The sequence below is a fragment of the Piliocolobus tephrosceles genome, chromosome 2 (assembly GCF_002776525.5).
Source record: "Piliocolobus tephrosceles isolate RC106 chromosome 2, ASM277652v3, whole genome shotgun sequence".
Lineage (NCBI taxonomy): Eukaryota > Metazoa > Chordata > Mammalia > Primates > Cercopithecidae > Piliocolobus > Piliocolobus tephrosceles.
Genome location: NC_045435.1, coordinates 188,569,534 through 188,594,755, shown reverse-complemented (window position 1 = coordinate 188,594,755; position 25,222 = coordinate 188,569,534). Strand labels below are relative to the sequence as shown.

The window sequence follows — 25,222 nt, the reverse complement described above, 5'->3', positions numbered from 1 at the left end:
TTATGTGGGAGATCCGGGCTCCCAGAGAGAACATTCTAAGAGATACGAGGTGGAAGCCGCCAGTTTCTTAAGGCCTGACGCTGAAAACGAGCAAACCGTCACTTCCCTCTTACTCTGTTTGTCAAGCAGTGACAGAGCCCTCTTAGGTTCAAGGGCACAACCTCTTGATGGGAGAGTGTCAAAGAATATGCATGCAGCCATCTTGCATCTGCCATGGCCGTCTAGTCACATAGCCTTTTCTCAGATGAAAAACTTGAGGCCTGAGAGGAGCAGCAATTAGTCCAATTTCTCTGAGCCCTCTTTTTAGAAATCAAATAAAAAACAGCAACCAGGACAGAAGCCTATACCCTAACCAGCCAGAGTACCTGTACTCACCACTTTCTGCTACCTTCCCCTTTTGCTCTGTGTCACTGAGCCATGGAGGTACATAGTGAGGTGACAGACAGGGTATATTGTTTTTTCTTTGCAAATAAGATGCTGACAAAATGCTGCTTGTCAGTTTTGAGGGAGCTGCTTTGCATCAGCCTCAGGCTCCTTGGCTCTGCTGCGACACCTTTCTCAGCCAGAGAGAGAGAGAGAGAGAGAGAGAGCGAGCCAGTTTTGATTGTGTTGTAGTGGGCATCTTTTTGCTTGTTGCATTTTTGTGTCCTGGGAGGGGTGTGGAGGTTGGGATACAAGGGACTGAGGATTACAGCTCCTTATTTGAGCAGCCTTTTCCTCCCTTTACCCAGTACTCCTCCCATTCATTAGTGGTCCACTGATGCATGCCTGTTGGAAAGTCAGTCCTTTTATAACCTAATATTGCGGCCGGGCGCGGTGGCTCAAGCCTGTAATCCCAGCACTTTGGGAGGCCGAGACGGGTGGATCACGAGGTCAGGAGATCGAGACCATCCTGGTCTACACGGTGAAACCCCGTCTCTACTAAAAATACAAAAAACTAGCCGGGCGAGATGGCGGGCGCCTGTAGTCCCAGCTACTCGGGAGGCTGAGGCAGGAGAATGGCGTGAACCTGGGAGGCGGAGCTTTGCAGTGAGCCGAGATCGGGCCACTGCACTCCAGCCTGGGCGACAGAGCGAGACTCTGTCTCAAAAAAAAAAAATAAAAAAAAAATAACCTAATATTGCAATATTTTCTGGGTTTATTATCTCCCTCCAACCTGCGGCTTCACACCTTCTGGTGTGCATGCATGCGTACAAGGGAGAAAGCTGAGAGGGAAGGAAACAGCTTTACCCGTTCCTTCTCCCTTCTGGGAGGAAGGAAAATGTACATTCTTTCCTCACGTAGGTCTTGATGTCAGTTTCTAGGTGTGTGAAGCAGGAGGGGAGAGGTGGTCAGAGCACGTGGTAATAGAGGGTATTTCAGCAACTGGTCAGAAATCCAATGAAGTCTCTTCTAAAGATGGGAACTTTCTTCTCTCCTGAGTTATCTTTTACCTGGTGTGAGGACAATTTTTATTTTTTAAAATATTCTTACATTTCATATATCATGCCTCAAAAACAGGCAGCCTTCATGGATAAGCCAGACTGTTATGTTGATTTAGAATTCATTTACGACCTAGGGGACCTGAGAAAGAATAAATTAATTCAGAATTAAATGTGGATGTGTATGTGCATGTCTACATACACGAGCACACATGCATGCTGAGATGCATTGTATCTTTAACATTATAAGTCAGGTAAGAAGAAATCTCAACAGCATACATATTGGGCTGGAGAGTAGGTTGAGGTGAATAAATTAATTAAATGTAACATTCTTTGATTTTCTTGCATCATTTCCTTCCCTTCTTTATCAGAGAAAGAGAGATCTTCTAACCAGAAGATGGAATCTAATTGATGTTCTTTTGTTTCTTTAATCGTAGCAAATTAAAGAGACTTTGCCAGTGATGTGTTTAGTTCTTTCAGGAAGAATGTGATTCCTGCTTACACTTGTACATTGTAATTTTAGTATATATTTAAAGTTTGCTAAACATACATACTAAATATACATTTAGTATATATTTATAAAGTGTTTTCCTAACCTGAGCATTCTGGGGAAATTCTGAGGCTTAGAGATGAACAATTAGCTTGAAGTAATGGTATTTAAGAAGAAAACTCTATTGGTACACAAAGCTCAGTGGCTGTAGTCTCAGTTTCTGATGAGTTGATTTCATCATTACCCTTGGAATCAGAAACTTCTTTTTTTTTTTTTTTTTTAGACAGGGTCTTCCTCTGTTGCCCAGGCCAGAGTACAGTGGTGCAGTCACGGCTCACTGCAGCCTCAACAACCTCCCGGGCCCCAGCAGTCCTCCCACCTCAACTTCCAGAGTGGCTGGTGCTACAGGCATGAGCTGCCACACCCAGCTAATACTTTAATTTTTTGTAGGGACAGAGTCTTACTGTGTTGCCTCGGCTGCTCTCAAACTCCTGGGCTCCAGCGATCCTCCCACCTTCACCTGCCAAAGTGCTGAGATGACAGGCAGGGATCAGCAGCTTCTTTTTTTTGTTTGTTCGTTTTTTGTTTTCTTTTGTTTTTATTATGATGATTATTATACTTTAAGTTCTAGGGTACGTGTGCACAACATGCGGGTTTGTTACATATGTATACATGTGCCATGTTGGTGTGCCGCACCCATTAACTCGTCATTTACATTAGGGATCAGCAGCTTCTTAAAGGCTGCTGATAGAGAAAAGCATATGTTGCGCACAGAAGAGTGGTGGGGGCGGGTTGGGGTGGGGGTCGGGGAAGATGGGGGTGGGCCTGGTAGACCAAAGCTGCTCTCTAAGCTTCATCACAGCCACAGACATCTTACAGCTTCAATTCTCACTTTATCCTTAACTCTTCTCTTGGGACTCCCAAATTCAGAACGCAGAGGTGTGGTTAGTTTGATCATGTTTCTGAAATCTCTCTTACTTGTAAGAAGAAGCAAAGCAGTACTTGCTCTTTTTGCCCTTCCAGTGGAATGTTAATGCATGCACTTTGAATTTCTACATACTCCTGCTGAACCGTTTCTCGAACATACAATCCTACAAGCCCTTCTACATGCTTCTTACGAAAATCAAGCAAAACCATGAAAGGCGACAGCATCCCGGGAGCAGGAGACTGAGGTGTAACCTTGGGTCATCTTCTGCGTTGCAGTTCACCTACCTCTGAGCCTCCTTCCAGCCTCACTCATGACGATCGGCTCCCTGGGTTGCTGTAAGAATAAAGCCCAGGGACACATGAGAGAGTTCTGGAAGGGTGGAGACTCTACATGCAGGGGGTTACATAATTATGTTCTGAGATCGTTCACAGCTGTCAAGTGCGACACGCTGACATCCTCACTGTCCTCCACTGTTGAGAAGCAGCTGTTCCTTTCATTTCAGCCTCTCCCTTCTCCGTAGGCCAGATTGAGGAGAAATGAATGAGTTACAAATCTGTTGGGGGGCGGGGGAAACCATCCGAGGTGTCTTCTGTCTGGCTTTTCATCTGCGAGTATTTTACTAATCCCACTGAAACTGTAAGGTGGGTATATAAGCAGTGTGGGAGGAGGAATATGAAGCTGGAGTCGCTCTGAAAATGAAACAGTAGAAATAACAGTGCTCTGGGTGAGAGGGCAGTCACTGAATGCGACTCTTAAAAATTGGAGTTAGAGGTCAGGCACTGTTGCTCACACCTGTAATCCCAGCACTTTGGGAGACTGAGGCGGGCGGATCACCTGAGGTCAGGAGTTCGAGACCAGCCTGGCTAACGTGGCAAAACCCCATCTCTACTGAAAGTACAAAAATTTGCCAGGCATGGTGGCGGGTGTCTGTAATGCCAGCTACTTGGGAGGCCGAGGCAGGAGAATCTCTTGAACCCAGGAGGCTGAGGTCGCAGTGAGCCAAGATCGTGCCATTGCACTTCAGCTAGGATGGCAAGAGTGAAACTGTTTCAAAAAAAAAAAAAAAGGCACGGTAGTTCACACTTGTAATGCCAGTTCTTTAGGAGGGCAGGGGAGGAGGATTGTGTGAGGCCCATTTCTACAATAACAGTAATGGTAATAATGATAACATTAAAAAGAGGACTGTCTGAGCACCTGCGGGGGTTCCTGGACCAGTTCACACACAAACTGAGGTGCTTCAGCACAGCTTTTGAGGTTTATTTCTTGTCCTTCCCTCCTTATTCCCCACATTTATCGGTGTCTGGAAGAGTTAGGCCAAGGCCTTTTGACGTGCCTAGAAAGTATTTCCCCACCTTGCTCACCTGGAGCACACCTACTTTTTAAAATCTAGCACAAATGTAAACTTTACAGAAAGCCCTCCCTGATGCCCACTGCCACAGAGGATCATTCTTCACTCTTTCTTACCTCTGTGTTTGTGAGTGCCTCTGTCACAGCTTCCGCTACTGATGTAAACACATCTGTCACGTTATGTTTTTACATTTTCTTGGCGGGGAGTGTCTTAGTCCATTCAGGTTGTTCTAACAAAATATCATAGATTGGGTGGATTCTAAACCACAGAAATTAATTTCTCACAGTTCTAGCATCTGGGCACATTTGGTGTCTGGGGAGGCTCCCGTTCCTGGTTCACAGGCAGCTGTTGTTTCACGGTGTCCTCACCTGATGAAAGGAGAAAGGGAGCCTGAAGTCTCAAGTGCAGAAATCCCATTCATGAAGGCGCTGCTCTTACGACCTGGCCACTTCCTGGAGGCTCCATCCCCCAGTAATGATCACCTTGAGGATTAGGATTTCAACATGAGTTCTGGGGGGACACAAACACTCAGACCGTAGCAGACAATGAGCTCTTTGAGGAAGGAATCATGTCTTCTTTGTCCTTAGGGCACTGCAGAAGTTTTGTCACATATTAAGTACTCAGTAAATATTTAATAAGTGTATGAATGAGTTAAAAAGAAAAAAAACTAAACTTACACCATGTGCTAACGTTCCTTTTGATTCAAGAATTACTGTTAGTGCACCATCACAATTCCCACTTGGAAAACAACTGTGAGTCCCGTAGATAGAGCTAGAATGTCCCCGAGTTGGGTGTTCGTGTATGTGTTAGTTTCCTAGGGCTGCTGTAACAAATTCGGTGGCCCAAAACAGACGTGTTCCCTCACAGTTCTGGAGTCTAGCAGTCTGTAGTCAAGGAGCTGGCAGGCCAGTACTCCCTCTGAAGGCTTTAGGGGAGGATTTTTCCTTGCCTCTTCCTAGTTCCTGGTGGCTGCTGGCAACCCTTAGTGTTCCTTATCTTGTAGCCGCAACACTTCAGTTTCTGCCTCTGTAACCATTGCTACGGTCTGGAATGTTTGTGTTCCCTCAGAATTCATGTATTGAAAGCTAATCCCCAGTGCAATAGTGTAAGAGATGGGACCTTCAGCAGGTGAGACCTCATGAGGTCTCAGCCCTTGTCAGTGGGGTTAGTGGCCTTATAAAAGAGGCCTCAAGGAGCTGCTTCTCTCTTCTGCCATGGGAGTATGCAGCAGCAGGGCACCATTTTTTGAGGCAGAGAGCAAGCCTCCCCCAGGCACAGAATCTGCCAATGCCTTGACCTTGGACTTCCCAGTCTCAAGAACTGTGAACAATACATTTACATTGTTTATAAATTACCAGTTTAAGGTATTTTGTTGTAGCACCCCAAATGGACCACAACAGCTATCTCCCATCTGTGTACATCTGCGTCCAGCTTCCCCTTGTCTCTTAAGTGTATGAGTCATTGGATTTAGGGCCCACCCGAATTCAGAGTGAGCATCCTACAAAGACTCTTACAGTTAAAGGAGCAGGGGGAGTCAGGACTTGAACATACCTGTTTTGCAGGACACAATTCAACTGACAACAGTACGTTGGTCTTATCATGAAATCTTGACTCCTGAGCTCCTCAGTCTCTCCTCTAGATGGTCACCCAGCGTCTGTTTCAGCATCCTGAGGAAGTTACTTCTTCTCGAGGTGAATTTCTATATTTGGGTGGCAGCTTTTTGAGAATTATTATTATTGAACCCAAATTTGTCTCCCTGCTTTCTCTATCATTCTACAATTCACGTGAATATGGAATACAATCCTACTTATGTTTCAGAGGAGAGAGGGAGCTTTCAGGTGTTAAGGTGGTGCTCCTGGCCTCCTTTCTGAATGTTCCCAGTTCCTTCAAATCGTCATCCAGTCTACAGTTTCCTTACCTCACTTCCTCCATATTGGCAGAACTTTCAGGATGTTGGTTGGAACGGGTGTGGTAAGAGCAGCACAGACGAAAGGAGGTACATTTCCTTCCAGGCAGTCTACTTCTGTTCATGCAGCTTCATTCACACAACCTTGGCTGCCAAAGCACACTCTTGAAACATTTGAATTTACTGTTCGTTTCATGTAATGTTGCTGAACCATGTTCCTTGAGCATTGTACCGTTGAGCATTTTGGCCCCAAGACCAGGGCTTGGCTCTTGTATGATTATATTTTACTCTGCTCTACTTGGCCTGTTGCCTCAGTTTGTTGAAACACTTTTATCATAATGTTGTCATTGCACCTTGCACGGTAATGGATTGTGGTGGGGGGAGAGTAGAGACGTGGTTCATGATAGACATGGGTCTATGTTTTTTTGTTTTTGTGGTTGTTTTTGAGACCGAGTTTGGCTCTTGGTGTCCAAGCTGGAGTGCAATGGCGCAGTCTTGTCTCACAGCAACCTCCACCTCCCAGGTTCAAGTGATTCTCCTGCCTCAGTCTCCCAAGTAGCTGGGACTACAGGCATGCGCCACCACACTGGGCTAGTTTTGTAGTTTTAGTAGAGACAGGGTTTCTCCATGTTGGTAAGGCTAGTCTCGAACTCCTGACCTCAGGTGATTCACCTGCCTCGGCCTCCCAAAGTACCGGGATTACAGGAGTGAGCCACCATGCCCGGCCCAAAATGGATCTGTGTTACAGGTCACTGTGCTGCTGCTTCATTCCCAAACACCTTATCAGAACAGGACCCAGATCTAATTTGGGGATAGCTATGGAAAAGGCTTTAGGATTTTGTACTGTTATTCTAGGCAACTGAGGAGGATGCAGCTCTCTCCTCTCTCCTACCATTTAGCATCTCTCTCCTACCATTTAGCGAGGTCTCCTCTGACACTTGGGTACTAAGTAGATGAACATACATGCTGGCAATTCTAGCCCTTTTTATTTGAATGAATACATAGATGGTCAGAACTAGAACCACAGGGGACTTGGAAATGGTAACTTGAAGGATTGAGAACCGAGCCCCAGAAGTCAGATTTGCATACCTGGCTCCATCTCTTGTTTGTGACTTGGGAGAAAGTACTTTGTAAAATTGGGTTAATAATAGTATCAACTCGTAGGGTTGGTAGAATAATTCCCATTCAATTTTAGCCAAGATACAGTCACCAAGGGAATCTAAGACCCGGAAAAGTCCGGGGATTTGCCTGAGGCCACTTGTGTGTCCACCTAAACCAGCAACGATGTTCAGCCTTTTAGTTTCCAGTTTAATGCTCTTTTTTTCAAACTACTCTAGCACTTTAGAAATCATCAGCTTATGTTATTTATTTTCTCATTCTGCTTTTGTTTACAGAATAAAGAAGATAAATCCATAGAATTGGTATTTAAAACCTTTCTCACTAAAATACTGGTTGGGTTCCTCTGTGGTGTCTATGGATTTATTTCAGATGTGTCTGGATCAGTGGGGAGACATTGTTGCCTTCTGAGACAGGGACATAAGGAGGGGACTTGCCCCAGTCCTTACGTTTTCTCAAGACTTGGTAAAGTCTCCCACCTCTGCTGGCAGAGCTGGCTCCCAGGGCGGGCTGGCACCATGTGCAGACTGTCTCTGCATATTCAGCAATTGCTTGCATCCTAAAGCCACACTGTCTCCATTCAATTTGCAATGTGGACTATATTTTCTCTCAATTTCTGTGAATTGGCAAGGTGCGTTGTGCCAGCTTTCTTAAATTGCCACAATCAATATTCTACTGCCTTTATTTTTTATGCATGTTCATGACTTTTCTCCTTTTGAAATGTACTTGTTTCCCAGATCAGTCTTTGCACCGTTAAAATAAATACATAGATAAATAAATAAATAAAATAGCCCCCACATTTTAAAAAGAGCCTTCTACCTCAGGATCAGTTTCTGCCCAGCAGTTTGTGGCATGAATCTGAACTGGAGGTAGAAAATCACTGCTCTGCTGTGCTGGGGAGACCCTGTTGGCTTGTCTGGGTCAGCACACAGCCAGGAGTGAAGAGGAGGTAGGCTTTTGGCTCCGAAAACGACTTGGCCATGTGGGCACCAGTCTGGAGGCCTGTCCTGCATTCGTTGGCTTTCAGGAATCATCCTCCACCTCCCCCCACTTCCCACCTCGCTGCACTGCTTTCTAACAGGGCCTGTGTAAATGTGGGGACACCAAGGTGGTCTCCTGAGAGTGAGCAGTGGCCCTCCGCCCTTGCTTATACACTTGCCGCATCTCGGGCTTCATTCTGCATCCTTTCTGCTTTAGTGTCATTTATGCATCTTACATTTCAGACAAAGGAGCCCCTCCCTGGTGTTATTCCAGCCCCACACTTCCCCGTCTGAATACTTTTCCCTACTGTTTCTTTCACCTGGGATGTTTAACTGGGGTCCCAGTTCTTGTCAATGGCTCCTTTTTCTGGACACCATCCGTTTAAAGGGGATTTCAAGTGGTGTCTTCTTCACAAAGCCACCTCTGATTTCTGTGTTTATTCATTCGTTGATTCATCCTTTTCAGAAGGCATTTGATTGAGTACCTAATATGTCTGAGGCTCTTTGCTTGGTGCTGTGGATGATGTGCTGAAGGAAACACACAGATCATTGCCTGGAGCCGTTAGTTTACTCAGGGGAGAGAGGAAAACAAATGTACGTGTGGGATGTTAGATGCTAGGGCAGGGATGGCCTTACAACTTTAATTAGGGTGTTCCAAGAGGGAGGTCTTGCTGGGAAGGTGAAATTTGAGTTAGGATCTGACAGCAAAAGTGCTGTCTTCTTCCCCCGCTCCTCATCTGGCACTGTCTCAGATCTATTGTGGGCAGCAACCATGTGGGGGGTGGGGGTGGTTTGACAGGAGGGAGAGATTGAGAGACAGTGAAAGATACGAGAGTGTGCATGTATCTCTGTGTGTCCACTCTTCCAGTGCCGTCTAGCATTTTTCCTCATGGGGCTTAATACATGATTTGGGAGTGAATATTTTTATCAGGCTTGTTTTGCTGCTCTGCTCATTGAGATGAAACACGATTTGCTCTGCGCTGTGCAGTACTGCTCAGGGATGGATTGGGATCCCTCTGGGGCCGTGGGCTTTGGGATGGTGATGTTGGAGTCGGCCAGCATGGCTTTGCAGTGGGAGTTGCTCTGTGAGCCCAACACACATGAACCCCTACCAAAGACTTAGTTTTCTCAACCTTAAAATCAGGAAGTTGACTCACTGATTCCTAAGAGCTTTCCTGGCATCAAGGTTCTTCCATTTTGTAGGATAAAATTCTCACGGTGTGCAGGAATCCTTTGTGGATGATTCCAGCTCACAGATTGTTCCATGGTTTGTGTGCTGTAAATGGAGCCTTTATTGCAATACCTGTATACCTGTAAATAGAGGTATATTGTCTTGGACACTGTCGTCTTCCTGGGAAGATATCCTCCCCAAGTAGATTGTGAGCTGTTAAATGACAGGCTTGGGGACATACCTTGTGTCCTTTATAACCTGCAATAGACTGCGCATTCAGGGCTGGTTGATTCGTAGCTCCATCTGTCTATCTGTCCATTTTTTGAGTTCCTAGAAAGTATGAGAGGCATTCAATATTAAATACTAGAAATGCCGAGGGGGAAATGTGAATCCTGATCTGCAGAAGTTCACAACTTGTCAAAGGAATAACATTATTAGTAAAATACTTTGTTGTTTGCATGGTGCGATCACATTTGTTTTGATGTATTGATCTTCAGACATCTCTAGGATTCCAGTAGGAATTATAATATGATGTTATATTTCATGTCCTTTAAATTCCAGGAATGTGACTTGGAAAAAATTGAGAGAGTGAGCAGTGGAAATGGTGCTGGCGACATGGGGTTAGGAGCCCCAGCCATGAGGCAGTGTCCTGAGGGGCAGGGAGCTGGCTGGTGGGAGACATAAGTCTGTTCCCTTTTTTGACCTCAGGTCCCATGTGTCTCTTATGATATATGCATTAAAACATGTCAACCTTACCTTTTCAGTGAATTTACAGATTTCTACCACCACTTTTTTTGTTTTGTTTTGTTTTGTTTTTTGAGACAGATTTTCGCTCTTGTTGCCCAGGCTGGAGTGCGATGGTGTGATCTCGGCTCACTGCAACCTCCATTTCCTGGGTTCAAGCGATTCTCCTGCCTCAGCCTCTCCAGTAGCTGGGATTACAGGCATGCACCACCACGCCCGGCTAATTTTTATAATTTTAGTAGACACAGGGTTTCTCCATGTTGACCAGGCTGGTCTCGAACTGCTGACCTCAGGTGATTCACCCACCTCAGCCTCCCAAAGTGCTGGGATTACAGGTATGAGCCACCACGCCCGGCCTAAGGCCACTTTTATTATATGTGATTTTGCCAAGTCCATTGACTTATGAACTAAATTCCTCGTGCAGCATGTTTCCACCTTTGTCCCATGTCACAGATGAGATGGTCTCAGAAGGAGGAATCTTAAAGAATCTTCCTCCCTGTCTGCGTGGAAGACAGTCAGGATTGATCATATGCCTTCCTAACCCACAACCAGGGTTTTTTTTTCCTCTTTAGCCTAATTTTTGTAATTTCACACATGTGGACTAGTCGTGCCTATGGGAGGAACCCGGTCCAGAAGTTGGGCAAGAGGCGCACGCTGAAAGGGATACAAGAGTGGTTTCTCTTTGAGTCTCCAGCAGCTCTAGGCTGCTCTGGGCTCCTTCTGGCTTGGGTTGGAGACGCCTGTTTAGAAATCTGTAGCTGTTTCTCCTCTGGCATCTAATGAATTCTGGCTGACTTTGAATGTTCCTTTGACATGACTGCAGTTCTTTAAAGCTCATCTTCCACATGGAATTGGCAGGTTCATTTAATTGTTTGGGAGCCAGATAAAAATGCTTTGTTCTTTGTTCTTACATTATGCCATTTCAGAATCATCTCTCTTCTCCCACAAATTGCCGAGACTGTTCAATTTGAGCTTTCAATTGCTTCTCTCTGAGCAGATCTTTCAATTTATTTTGCAGGGCCTGTTGTTTTTGATTAGACAGAGTATCAGCTGGGTTTCTTAATCTATTTATTCATATTTCTGCTTGCCTTTCTTTTTTCTACCTTTCAGTCTCTTTTACTGTGAAACGTATGCAGTCATAGCAGCTATAGTGAAGTACAAGTACTTTTTTTTTTTCTTGTTTGCTGACTGTAGTATGTGATCATTTTTTCCTTTGCTTATGTTTTAGGGTAATCATAATGTCATCATCATTGTTATTATTTTTCTTTTTAAATCAGTTACTATGCTTAGATCTCAAACAGACAGAAGATAATAAGTAGATAAGAGAAAAACCTAAAATGGCTGTGATTTGGCCAGGCACAGTGGCTCACACCTGTAATCCCAACACTTTGGGAGGCCCAGATGTGCAAATTGCGTAAGTCTACAAGTTCAAGAACAGCCTTGTTAACATGGTGAAACTTCACCTCTACAAAAAATACAAAAATCAGCTGGGGTTGGTGGAGTGCACCTGGAGTCCAGCTACTCGGGAGGCTGAGGTAGGAGGATCGCTTGAACCTGAGAGGCAGAGGTTGCAGTGAGCTGAGATTGCACCACTGCACTCCAGCCTGGGTGACAGAGCAAGACTGTCTTAAGAGAGAAAAACAAAAACAAACAAACAAAAAACCCCTGTGATTCAAGTTTCAGAAAGCATGCAAGGGCAATGCCAGGTGCTGAGGTACAGCCATGAAAAAGATTAACTGGATCTTTTCCTCATGGTGCTTATTGCCTAATTTCTCCTGTTTCCTTATTTCACTTTATAGCAATCTGGTAGGATAGGCATTGTGATTCTCATTTAACTCATGGGAAAGCTGAAATTTAGAGTAGTGAAGTGACATAGTTAAAAGAATTGCAGCTGGATTTTAAACCTAAGTGTGGAGGCTCCAGGTCTAGTGTTAAGAGTCTGTGTGCAAAGGACTGTATCTTACTGCCTCCAGCAGACCTCTAATAAGACCAGAGCATCCCCTCTGAATGCAGTCAGAGTCTCGTCGTGATTGATTTTATTCTGAACTTTGGAAACATGACAGCATGTAGGTCTCTTGATTCTGCCTTTGTCTTGCTTTATTATTGTTATTATTTTCTTATTTATTAATTTTTTATTTATTTTTTGAGACAGAGTCTTGCTTCATTACCTAGGCTGAAGTGCAGTGGTACGATCTCAGCTCACTGCAGCCTTTGCCTCCTGGGTTCAAGTGATTCTCCTGCTTCAGCTCCCGAATAGCTGGGATTACCACTTGGCTAATTTTTGTATTTTTAGTAGAGATGGGGTTTTGCCATGTTGGCCAGGCTGGTCTTGAACTCTTGACCTCAGGTAATCTCCCACCTTGGCCTCCCAAAGTGCTGGGATTACAGGCGTGAGCCACCACGCCCAGCCTGTCTTGCTTTATAGCTTCTTTGAAGCTTCATTTTCTATCCTGTAAATGGAGAGGTAGAAAAGGAGGGGGAAAGTGGAGAGGAGGTTAGTCATCAAGAGAATGGGTTCTAGAGTACACGGACCTAGTACTGAATCCTGGCACTTCTATGTTTTGACTCTGATTTTAGAAACTGGAACTTCAGTTTCCTTATTTGTAAAGTGGAGATGATGCTGCACAGAGGCATACCTCAAAGATATTGTGGGTTCATTTCCACACCATCACTAGAAGGTGAATATTGCAATAAAGTGAATCCCACAAATTTTTTATTTCCCATTACCCTATACTGTATTACGTGTACAGGAACATTTTGTCTAAAAATGTACATATCTTAATTTAAAAATACTTTATTGACTGGGCACGGTGGCTCACACCTGTAATCCCAGCACTTTGGGAGCCCGAGGAGGGCAGATCAGTTCGAGACCAGCCTGGTCAACGTGGTGAAACCCCGTCTCTACTAAAAATACAAAAATTAGCCGGGCGTGGTGGCGGGCGCCTGTAATCCCAGCTACTGGCGAGGCTGAGGCAGGAGAATTGCTTGAACCCAGGAGGCGGAGGATGCAGTGAGTCAAGATGGCGCCACTGCGTTCCAGCCTGGGCAACAGGACAAGACTCCATCTTGGAAAAACAAACAAACAAACAAACTTCATTGCTAAGAAATGCTGATAAGTATCTGAGCCTTCACATTTACTTCAAAACTACTCATTGGTACATGAGTTGCAGAATGGATGTTGTATCAGCAGACATGAAAACAACATTAATTGTTTTTTTTTTTTTTTTTTTTGAGACGGAGTCTGGCTCTGTCCCCCAGGCTGGAGTGCGGTGGCGCGATCTCGGCTCACTGGAAGCTCCGCCTCCGGGGTTCACGCCATTCTCCCGCCTCAGTCTCCGAGTAGCTGGGACTACAGGCGCCGCGGCCACGCCCGGCTAGTTTTTTGTATTTTTAGTAGAGACGGGATTTCACCGTGTTAGCCAGGATGGTCTCGATCTCCTGACCTCGTGATCCACCCGCCTCGGCCTCCCAAAGTGCTGGGATTACAGGCTTGAGCCACCGCGTTCGGCGGAAAACAACATTAATTGTATTGTACATGTCCTTCAGGGTTCTTGAGTGACCAAGTGCATTGTCAGTGAGCAGAACTATTTTGAAAAGAATCTTTTTTTCTGAGCAGTGGGTCTCAACTGTGGGCTTGAAGTATTCAGTAAGCCATGCTGTAAACAGATGTGTTGTCATCTAGCCTTTGCATTTCCGTTTGTAGAGCACAGGCAGAGTAGATACAGCGTAATTCCTAAAGACCTTAGGATTTTCAGAATGGTAAATGGACATAGGCTTCCATTTGAAGTCACCAGCTGCATTAGCTCCTGACAGGAGAGTCAGCCGGCCCTTTGAAGTTTTGAAGCCAGGCGTTAACTTCTCTCAAACTATGAAAGTTGCGTTGACATCTTCTCTGAATACAAGACCGTTTCATCTCCATTGAAATGCTGTTGTTTACTATAGTCACCTTCATCCATTATTTTAGCTGGAGCCTCTGGATAACTTGCTGCAGCTTCTATGGCAGCACTAGTGGCTTCACTTTGTACTTTTATGTTACAGAGATGACTGACTTCCTTAAATCTCATGAGCCAGCTTCTGCTAGCTTCAAACTTTTCTTCTGCAGCTTCATCACCTCTCTCAGCTCTCAGAGAATTGAAGAGAGTTGGAGCCTTGCTCTGGATTGGACATTGGCTTTTGGTATTCTATCCAGACCAGTAATCTTTCCCGATATCAACAACAATGCTGTTTAACTTTGCTATCATTCATGTGTTCACTGCAGTAGCACTTTTAATTTCCTTCAATAACTTTTCCTTTGCATCCACAACGTGGCTGTTAGGCACAAGAGGCCTACCTTTCAGCCCATCTCAGCTTTTGACATGCTCTCCTCACTAAGCTTAACTATTTCTGTCTTTCAACTTAGGGTGAAGGACATGTGACTCTTCCATTCACTTGAACACTTAGAGGCTACTGGAGGATCATTCACTGGCTTAACTTCAAAGTTGTTATGTCTCAAGGAATAGGGAAGCCCACGGGGAGGGAGAGAGCTGGGGTAACAGCTGTTTGTGGAGCGGTCAGAACACACTATGGGTGTGATTCCTGGTGCTCCAAGACAATTACAGTAGTAACATCAGAGATCACAGATCACCATGACGTATAATAACAATGAAAACATTTGAAGGATTAAGAGAATGACCATAACGTGACACAGAGACGCACGTGAACCCTCCTGTTGGAAAAATGATGCTCACTGGCTTGATGCAGGTTTGCCACAGACCTTCCATTTGTAAAAATCACAACTATCTGAGAAGCACAATCAAGCAATGCACCTTCAAACAAGGTGCACCTGTACCTGTAAGTCTTTTGAGAATTAAAAAAAAACAAAAACAAAAACACCAGAGATGTATGTGGAACATCTGGCATAGTGCAAAATAAATATTTTCAGCTATTTTTCTGTTTGGGTCATTGATTCATTTACATATTCAGCGTGCATTCGTTGAGTGCCACTCAGGTGGGAACACCACCGCTGTTATAATCCCTATTTTGTCCCATGATGGGTACTTAGGGGCACAATAAGGCATTATAGATAAGACATGGTTAAATCTGCGGGGAGTGGTGAGCTGAAACTCCGCAGGTGTCCAATGATAAAAGTTACCTTATGTTAAATGCTACCTTAGTGTGAAAAATCATTTGTCACAGAATTGCCTCCTAAAGAGTGTTAAATTCTGACAGGGTCAGCGTGGGATGGAATGACTGTTGATTGGTGTGGAGATGTGGAGTGAGGGCTCCTGAAGTGGGAGGAGACCCTAGAGGGGCGGTGTGGTTGGTGGGTGTGGTTGGTCTCAAAGGCCAGGTTAAGGAGTCTAGACCAGTTTCACTCATTTGTCCATTTATAATGCTGGGACTATATGGAAGATGGATCAAAGAGTCAATGTACTAAATATAAACCAGGTCAAAGGCCATGAAAATGATCTCAAAGAGAGAGAGAGAGAGAGAACTGAAAACTGGATTTAGGGCAGTGATAGGGAGAAAGAAAAATAGTTAACAAATGAAAGATGATGGGATATTTTAAAAAGCACTTTTAAGAATCTGGATTTCCAGGTAGTCATGAAGGTAGGAACAGGAAAACCTGGAGTAATTTGGAAATGCAGTGAGACCATTACAGACAGAGGATGGTGGGCATCTTGGTTAAAGTGACAGGAAGTGGGGGTCAGTGGTGGGGACTCATTCTGAAAATTCTAGGGCAAAATTGGAGAACTTGCCGGACAACTGGTCTTCACCTGCTTCTGGCAGTCGTCTGTCTCCAAATCATGTTAGCCATGCTAACAAATGGACATTGCTTTTTATTTTGCTCCCATTGTTTAACGTTTCCTGTATTTATTGCTTTTAGATTCAAAAAGATACAAGAAACTGAATCTATTTTTTCTTTTCACTCTGAAGTAAAGAGACTGTTTTCCTTGTTTGAGGCAATTGCTTATTTCTCCCTCTTCTGTTTTTCCCTCCTTTAAAATGTTCTGCTACGAAGTGACCTCTAGAACCTGTATATGAAACAGGTTGCAAAGATGGTTCAGCTGAGTGCTAGAATATATTTAAGAATTCTTTGCTGACTGCCAGTTCAAGCAAAAAACAACGCCAACAAAAACCTGCTGCCTTGAAATCAAGGGCTGTTTGCTTCCTGTGGCGTTCTTTCACCTCACAACCTTTCTTTCCAGTGTCTTCGCTTTTGTAGCAATTACATCGATTGAAGAGTGACCATACATATAGGTCTGCATTTTGGAAATGGGTGCTGTGCATCCTGAATAGTGTCTCTGAGTGTGAATCCTGGTGAAAGGATTGAAGGAGGCGTCTCGCTCCGTATTTTCTCTCCCTGAACTGGTCTGTCTCAGTTCTGCTTTCTGATCATTTCCCCTGTTGGCAGAACCTGCCCTTGACCCTCAGCCGCAGTGAATCTGTGTACACTGGCACGACTCCAGATGCCTGGGGGATAAAACTTCGCCCAAGTTTGCCAATCATTCCTCGAAGCTGCCCAGTTGTTCCAGTTTCCTAGAAAATTTGTTGATGTTTCCTAGAAAATTTTGGCTCCACGTTTATCGTGGTTCCTTAGTTTATTTGACAGCGTGTCTTGCTTTGTGTTGGATACTTTAGAGGATACAGCAATAAGACTTGGGCACTGTCTTGGAATAGCTCAAAGAGGAGGAAGGTAAATAATAAGAACCTTTTAAAAATCGGTCAGGCACGCTGGCTTACGCCTGTAATCCCAGTACTTTGGGAGGCCGAGTCAGGGGGATCACTTGAGATCAGGAGTTCAAGACCAGCCTGGCAAACATGGCAAAACCCTGTCTTTACTAAAAAATACAAAAATTAGCAGGATGTGGAGGTGCATGCCTTTAATCCCATCTATTCTGGAGGCTGAGACAGGAGAATCGCTTGAATCCAGGAGGCGGAGGTTTCAGTGAGCCGAATCACGCCACTGCACTTCCAGCCTGGGCAACAGAGCGAGACTCTGTCTCAAAAAAAAAAAAAAAAAAAAAGACAAAGACAAAAGAAAAAAGTGTGCAATGTAGTGGTTTATTATATATGCAAAATTCATATTGATGACTGTCTAATTTTGGAATATTTTTATTGCCCCCAAAAGAAACCCCATACCCATTAGTGGTCCCTTTCTACTCCCCCCTCCCCAGCAGCCCTTTGCAGACACAAATCTCCTTTCTGAATCTATGGATTTGCCTGTTCTGGACATTTCATATAAATGGAATTGTATCACACGTGGCCTTTTGTGTCTGGCTTTGACTTAGCATAATGTTTTTAAGGTTATCCGTGTAACAATACTTCATTTCTTTTTATAGCTTAATTATATGCTATAGTGTGGCTATATACCACATTTTGTTTATAGGAGTCATATCTTGAGGGTGTTCTATGTTCATTGTTCCATGAGCTTTACCTTTTAAATTCATTTGTCTTCACAGTTACTCTACTTCCTAGGTAGAGTTACTGTTGCCATATTGCCGGTAAAGAAGAAGGCACACATAGGTTACACAGCAACAGAAGAAGGCGTAGACAGGTTACACAGCTAGTAAGTGGCAGAGCAAGCTTGATTTAACTTCAGAGTCTGTGCTCTTAACCATATTCTTCTCGCCACACACCATGAGTCACCAGATAGAAGACGTATTTAAAAATGATTATAAACGTGGGAGGACATTACAAAGGTCTTAAATGACTGTGGAGTTCAGTAGCTCAGAGTTGGGGGTGGCCTGTGGTATGGGGTGGCTGTTACAGTGTGCTGTACTTCGAGTCCTTTGTACTGCCCTTCAGATTATGGTGCACAGTGGATTTAGGGCAGCACAAGTGATCTAGGCCTCAGGGAGACGCGGTAAGGCTCCCAGTCCACTGACAGGGTTGCTCAGGGCTGATTCAGCAGCCTGCAGGGCTGAGCCTGAGGCCGAAGGTTTTCAGCATGTATGTGTATCTGGGTGGGGCCTGGCCTGTGCAGGCAGGGACTTGATAGCAAGCACCTCTTTTCTGCGGAATGTGGAGAAGGACAAGCAAGTCTAACCATGCTGCCCAGCTCACCACACGTATGATGAATGATGGAATGAATAAGAGATGTGATAGGTAGGTACTAGATTTGGGAGCCTTGAACCTCAAATTGAAGAGACCCTGCAGTGGCCTGCCTTGAGAGGTATATACAGTCTGTCCACATGTCTGTTACTCTGCTTGAGCTTGCTGTCTAGATTCTACCAGGAGATATCACCCAGGTGCTTTCCTTCAGTGTAGAGTCTATCTCCTGGGAGATCAGAATTCCCAGCTTAGTCTTTTCTTAGTGGAACCCTAGAAAATTGTTCTATGGGCCAGGCGCGGTGGCTCACGCCTGTAATCCTGGCACTTTGGGAGGCCGAGGCAGGTGGATCACGAGGTCAGGAGTTGGAGACCAGCCTGACCAACATGGTGAGACCCCCTCTCTACTAAAAATATAAAAAGTTAGCCTGGCGTGGTGGCGCGCACCAGTAGTCCCAGCCACTCAGGAGGCTGAGGCAGGAGAATTGCTTGAACCCGGCAGGCACAGGTTACCGTGAACTGAGATCGCACCACTGCACTCCAGCCTGGGTGAGAGAGTGAGACTCTGTCTCAGAAAAAAAAAAAAAAGAAAAATTTTCTGTGACATAATGTTTCTGTCTCTGACAGTTTAGTTATTCACTCAACAGACATTTATGAGGCTATTCTGTGCCAGGAATTGTTCTAGGCACTTGGGACGTGTGAGTGAGCAATATAATACAGAGAAGGACTTTTGCTGTCTTTATACTCTTCTGGCAGGGCAAACAGAAGAGTAAGCAATAGACATAAATAAATATGTTTTTTTTATTTAATAAAATAAGTGTTATAAAAAAAAGTTGAAGTAGAGCCAAGTAGACAAGGGATGTAAAGTGGTTGAAATATTAAATAAAGTAAGATGGTAACAGCCGGGTGCGGTGGCTCACACCAGTAATCCCAGCACTCTGGGAAGCTGAGGCAGGTAGATCACGAGGTCAGGAGTTCAAGACCAGCCTGACCAACGTGGTGAAACCCTGTCTCTACTAAAAATACAAAAATGAGCTGGGCATGGTGGCAGATACCTGTAGTCCCAGCTACTCAGGAAGCTGAGGCAGGAGAATGGCGTGAACCCGGGAGGCGGAGCTTGCAGCGAGCTGAGATCGTGCCACTGCACTCCAGCCTGGGCGACAGAGCGAGACTCCGTCTAAGAAAAAAAAAAAAAGACGTGAAAAACTTGCACTTGAAGGTGGTTGACGAATTAGCCAGGAGAGCATTGGAGGAAGAGTCTCGCAGTGCAGAATTCGGAAGGTTCAAGTAACAGGCTGGGAGGCAAGTGTGAGCATGGGAGCGAGGAGCGGCGGGAAGCCTGGAAGCCGGCTTGTCACTCCTCTGGCTAGCCAGAGGAGCTTGGTTTGTCCCCATCGTGGAATGCCAGCCATTTCAGGACTGAGCAGAGGGGTGCCGTATGGAGACGTGTGCTTTAAAGTTCTCAATGGGTTGCCCCATTGAGAATCTCATCATGAAACTGAATTTGTGATATGTTAAGCACAATTAGAATAGACAGATTAGCTCAAGAAATAAAAAATTACAAGAATCAAAAGTACTTATTTTATCTGCCTTGATTTGGAGCCTTACCTGGGCCAGAGTTTTTTGAAGATGCCCCCAGAGTTTAAAATGTATGTTATATTTGTTGTACTCCTTTCTTCCCTCCCCATTAGAGATTTGTGGGATAGCTCTTTGGCAAAATGTCAGTGCAAATGTTTGTAGAAGTGGGTGAATGAATTAAAAAGCAGAGTAGGCATTCAACTGGCAGGCTGAAAGAAAAATGTCAGTTTCCGTGGGTTAAGCAGGATCTTTGCAGCATATTTAGCACTTGACTTCGTCCAAATTTGCCTACATGAAGTAACCTCTCTGTTTTCACACATGAAATATTTAAATAACTTTAAAATATGTGTGTAATGCCGGGTATGTGACCAGATGGAAGAACACTTCTTGGCCGAAAATGTAAACAAGCTGCCACCAATGTTAATGTTACAGCTATAGACATCAATGTATTTTGGTTGGTTATATTTTATTTTTGAGCATGTACAGTTCATCAAAGTTAAGCCCAAACTGAATTCTGTTTGAATGTTTTTTTGATGGTCCTTCGTATTTATATGGATTTTTACCTGCCCTTCTTGTCTAGGATATTTTTACCCCATGTAAAATGGATGCGACTGTTTGTTTTTCAGATCATGTCCAAATAATCATTTCCATCTCTAGTTCCCTAGGGAAGAGTGTTATGCAAACAGCTTTAGGATGTTTTAGCCAGTTAATAAAGTCCGTTGTCAGGTAGGCTGAGGAGTTACTGAGTTTGTAGAGTCTGGGCAACTGATTTGCTGCTGTGTTGAACTGGGAATTGCTGTTTCTCCTGCAAGAACTTTGATTTTGGAGCACTGTGGTGAGGGGTGTTTCATGGTTATAACTGTAGAACAAAGGAAGTTAAGTATCTGTTGTGTGTCACAGGCTGTCTCATTTAATCCTAATGTTTCATGTGAGTTGATCTTATTTTACAACGAGGAAAATTCGCCTTTTGAGAGACACCATTTGCAAGATCCTAACTGCTAGTTAGTGGCACAGCTAGGCTAAGGACCCAGTTTCAACCTATTGAAGAGCCCATTCTCTTTTCACTGTCTCTGGTTGTTGTTAGGGAGGGAGTAAGGTGATATTTGTCAAGCATGTCCCAAATGATTGGGTCTGACAGATTTAGTGTTTCTTAATCTCTAGATAATTAAATGGAGAAACTATGCCTTTACATGTTTATGAATTCATTTTCAACATTGAATCAGCAAAGTAATGTTGGGTCTCTGAGCCCCAATCATCTGAATCTTGTTTGACAAATGATCGTGTGAGTATCTGGGGGATTAATGAAGGCTTAGATTCCTTACAGCTCCCTTGACCTGGAGACGATGAAGACTCAGGGATGGATGACGCTTTCCAAGGTATTTCCAGAGCCTCTGCTTCCATATGGTGATGAGTCTTCTCCCAGTGGGGCTCTAATTGCTACCTCTAAATAAAGGAGTCTAGGGAACCCTCAAATCAGACCACGTGGGAGATTTTAAATTAATTGGCATTTAATCGAAATGTTTGCAGGGATGAAGGTGCCCATGCATGCAACTGCCAGTGTTTGTGCTTACACCTCCTATCTTGAAACAGGTATAAGAGAAAAGTGAAAATGAGAAGCCTCAAGAAAACCACAGACTCAGTTTCTGGTATGAGGAGCAGGAATGATAAAAGTGGTCCTTGGCTTTGTTTATTCTAGGGAGTGCTTTTCAGCAGTGCATGTTCAGGATATGGCTTGGTCAAATGATGGCTCTTCCTCTGATTCGAAATGAAAGAGCATGGCTTTCCTGTTCAGGGTATTCTTGGTAGGTTTTAGAAAGAGATGTTTCTAAGATCCCAAATCTCCAGGTTCCGTAAGAGCTGATGCTGTGAGTGGGCTAGGAGTTGGAACTGTGTTGCCAGTGACCCTGTGGGGTGGATTTGTTTATGTACATGTGAATGCATTGGGCCAAGGGCATGGTTTGTGGCATTGGGGCAGGAGAGGAAGGAAGAACAGCAGAGCGGGTAATTGTGTATAAAAACAGAATAAACAAAATACCAAAACTTTGTTATGAAGATTCATTGAAGTAGTATATATGAACTACTCCAAGCCTGGCCTATAGGAAGCACTCTATAAATACTGTTTTTAATGTTATTATTCTTGTTTTTATTACTGTTATTTTATGTATCTCAGATGTGCATGGAAGAAAGGCTTATATGGATTAATAAGATATGCTATGTAAGTTTTATAACATTTAACTAAAAGATTAGATGATGGCTGTGATTAGAGTCTAAACCAGTCAGATGATTGGGCATTTAATCAGAATGTTTCAATGACTTAGCTAAAGGCATTATTTTTATTTTATTCCATTTCATATATATAGTTTTGAGACAGAGTCTCAGGCTGGAGTGCAGTGGCACGATCATGGCTTGCTGCATCCTTAACCTCCAGGGGCTCAAGTGATTCTCCCACCTCAGCCTCCCAAGCCACTGGGACTACAGGTGTGTGCTACTAATGCCCGGTTAAGTTATTTTTTATTTTTCGTACAGACAGGGTCTCACTATGTTGCCCAGGCTGGTCTCGAACTCCTGGGCTCAAGCAATCCCCCTACCTCAGTCTCCCAAAATGCAGGGACTACAGGCATGAGCCACCGCGCCTGGCCGCCAGCCACTGGCCCCTGGCCTCTGGCATGATTTCAGAGCATAAAATAATGTGGATTCCTGTGAACCACTCTTTCCGAGCCCCTGGTGGAGGGAAGTGAAGTGGACCAGAGTGATGTTTGACATTTCGCTCTCTGTTTTCCTTCCCTTAAGGCCCTCTGAGCACTCTGGTGGGGAAGGCAGAGATGATCAACCTGTTAGAGTGTGGAACCTTCAGAGCTGAGGCAAGAATTATGGGCTAAGGAGCAGAGCTGGAGGATTTGCTCACCTTTGTGACCCTTCGGTCTTGGGATGGGAATTTATAATTGGAGCATCAGAACATAGATGAGGATGCTCAGCAAGTCAGGAGTGGGGAGGAAACACTTCTTCATGGGAACTGTGATTCATAGCTGCAAAGTGTTCTCTACCACGAAGCTTACCCTTGACTTGACTCCACAGTGAAATGAGAACCTTTGGGGATGTGAAAGGCAGTTACCCGAGTTAGGAATGGCACATTGTCCTTCCTGTGACATGTAACTGATGGAAGCGGCTGGAGTTACTTTTACCCTGGCTCTTAATTATAAAGGGGAAAAAAAACCTTACTCAGTAATTTATGTCATTTGAGGAATATGTGCTGGTCACCCTATCATCCTTCTGTTACTATTCTGTAGGTTTCTTCATCATTTAGTCTGCAACTTGCGAGTTTCCCAAGGAACTGAGACAATGAATACATGTTTCTTCTACTTTTGAATCAAATTGACTTAGCAGCCAAATCAATAGTGAGTAGAGGATCACTCTTGTTTAAGAGGCTGTTAATCACCAGTTGTAAAAGTTCCAAGTGGGAACGGAAGGGGCAGAGCTTTAATCATGTTGGCCCTCCTTTGGAGGAGAAGAGAGAAAGAGGCTGCCAACCGCCTGGCCGAGAGATGGGAGGCTTGGAAACAGACTTTCTCCTACACATCAAAGGAGGGCTCTTGGCTTATTCAGGTTTCTCTTTTTCAGGCAAAATATGGTTGTATGTGAATGGTGTCCTTGTGAAGGAACAGGCTGGAATCAGACCGTAAGAGTTAATGTGAAGAAGGGGTCAGGTTGACAGGAAAGGGCGTTGAAGCATTTCCTGTCTCCCTGGAGTCTCCAGCCCATCAGAATTGGGGAGCTCTGTTTTAGAGGTGTCCCAGGGCTCCACCTAATCTCCCTCAAGAGCTTGTGCTGGCTCCATCTGCCAGGGGAGAGAGGTATCAGGAGGCATGTTTTTGTAAACAGAAGTGGATGGGTGGTCTTTGGATTGCATTTTTTTTTTTTTTTATTTAAAGTTTTAGGGTGCATGTGCACAACGTGCAGGTTTGTTACATATGTATACATGTGCCATGTTGGTGTGCTGCACCCATTAACTCATCGTTTACATTAGGTGTATCTCCTAATGCTATCCCTCCCCACTACCCCCTCCCCACAATAGGACCTGGTGTGTGATGTTCCCCTTCCTGTGTCCAAGTGATCTCATTGTTCAGTTCCCACCTATGAGTGAGAACATGCGGTGTTTGGTTTTCTGTTCTTGCGATGGATTGGATTTTCAGCTTTTGCATCTGCTTATTTACTAATCAGTTGGTGAAAGGAAGGGACGGAGGAAGCTAAAGAGCGCACAGCAATGGGGAGAGACAACTAGAGATTGGCAGAGGTCTTAGGGAAGAGATACTTTTGCCTCTGAAATAACCACATGAGTGGGGGCATCCGTCTCCTGACAGAGTGATGAAGATGGGGTCATCTAATTCACATGAGCACCAAGCAACATTCAGGGCAGCCAAAGCTGTCCACACTGCTTGCCTCCAAAAGTGTGGAAGTAAAATAAAAATAAGCTCGACTGTTAATGGGCATTATGTGTCCAGGTTCCATCATCACCGAGGTAAGGACAGTGGAAGTGAGAGTGCCTGGCTGCACTAGATGCCCCGTGGGCTGGCGTGGCTGCAACACGGGGGGATTCAGGTGGGGTCAGGACAGGTTTCTAGCTAAGAGAGGCAGAACTAGAAAGAAAAAAGTTGAGCAGGAATCAAAACCTGGACAGAAATAGCACATTTCATAATCAGCAGATGAAGTAAGCATGGTAGGAGAGGAGGAGTGGGAGTTCTGGGGCTGGGAGGACAGGTGCTCTGGCCAAGTCTGCTAGTGTGGGACTCATATACAAATGGAGCATACGTTTCAGGAGGCTCCTTGTCTGATTGTGCATGGAGGTTTGCCATGGCTGCTTATGAGCCTGGGCTGGGGGCTGTGTAGGTACTTCTCTCTTGCAGTCTTTTTGGCAGGTTGGCAAAGAAGAGGGTATTTATTTCTATTTTATGATTTGGGTAAACAAGGCTCCAGGAAGTGAAGTAACCTGCAGGTTACGTGGCTAAGTGGTAAAGCCAGGATGTAAATATAGGTTTTCTGTTACAATTCTTGGGATGGAGAGGACGCTCTCTTCCCTGACCCAGCTGTCTTGCTATTTATATGTACATACTGTATACAGACGTCACTGCTTCCCAAGTAGAGATACGTTTATATTTCTGTGAATTCATCATGTCTAACTTTCATGAGCAAATGTCCCTACCTGTATTGCTTTTTAATCCAGAAGGACGCGTGCTGAGCATCTCTGTGGTCCCAGCACAGTATGATGTTAGGACTGGCCTCTACGCTGTGATGATAGTCTCCTTGTCTGATCAGAGCAAGCAGAGAAGCACAGGTTCCTCGAGCTGGGTTTTTAGCACGTGTTCCCCATAAGAAAGCTGATGAACATTCCACTCTGACGTGTCAGAGACGGGAAGGAGCTTTCTTTTCGCACTTGTCTTCTGTAGTTCCATTGACAGGACTAACTTAGTGACAGAGGATCCTTTAGCAAAGCTACCGATGTGGGTGACTGAGC

The 25,222-nt window shown here is 44.5% G+C and overlaps 1 protein-coding gene across 1 annotated transcript in view; it reads left to right on the top strand.

Moving 5' to 3' along the window:
* MB21D2 (Mab-21 domain containing 2) overlaps nt 1-25,222 on the top strand; it is a 122,442-nt gene that overhangs the window by 51,538 nt on the left and 45,682 nt on the right. The gene's annotated exons all lie outside the window — the stretch shown is intronic.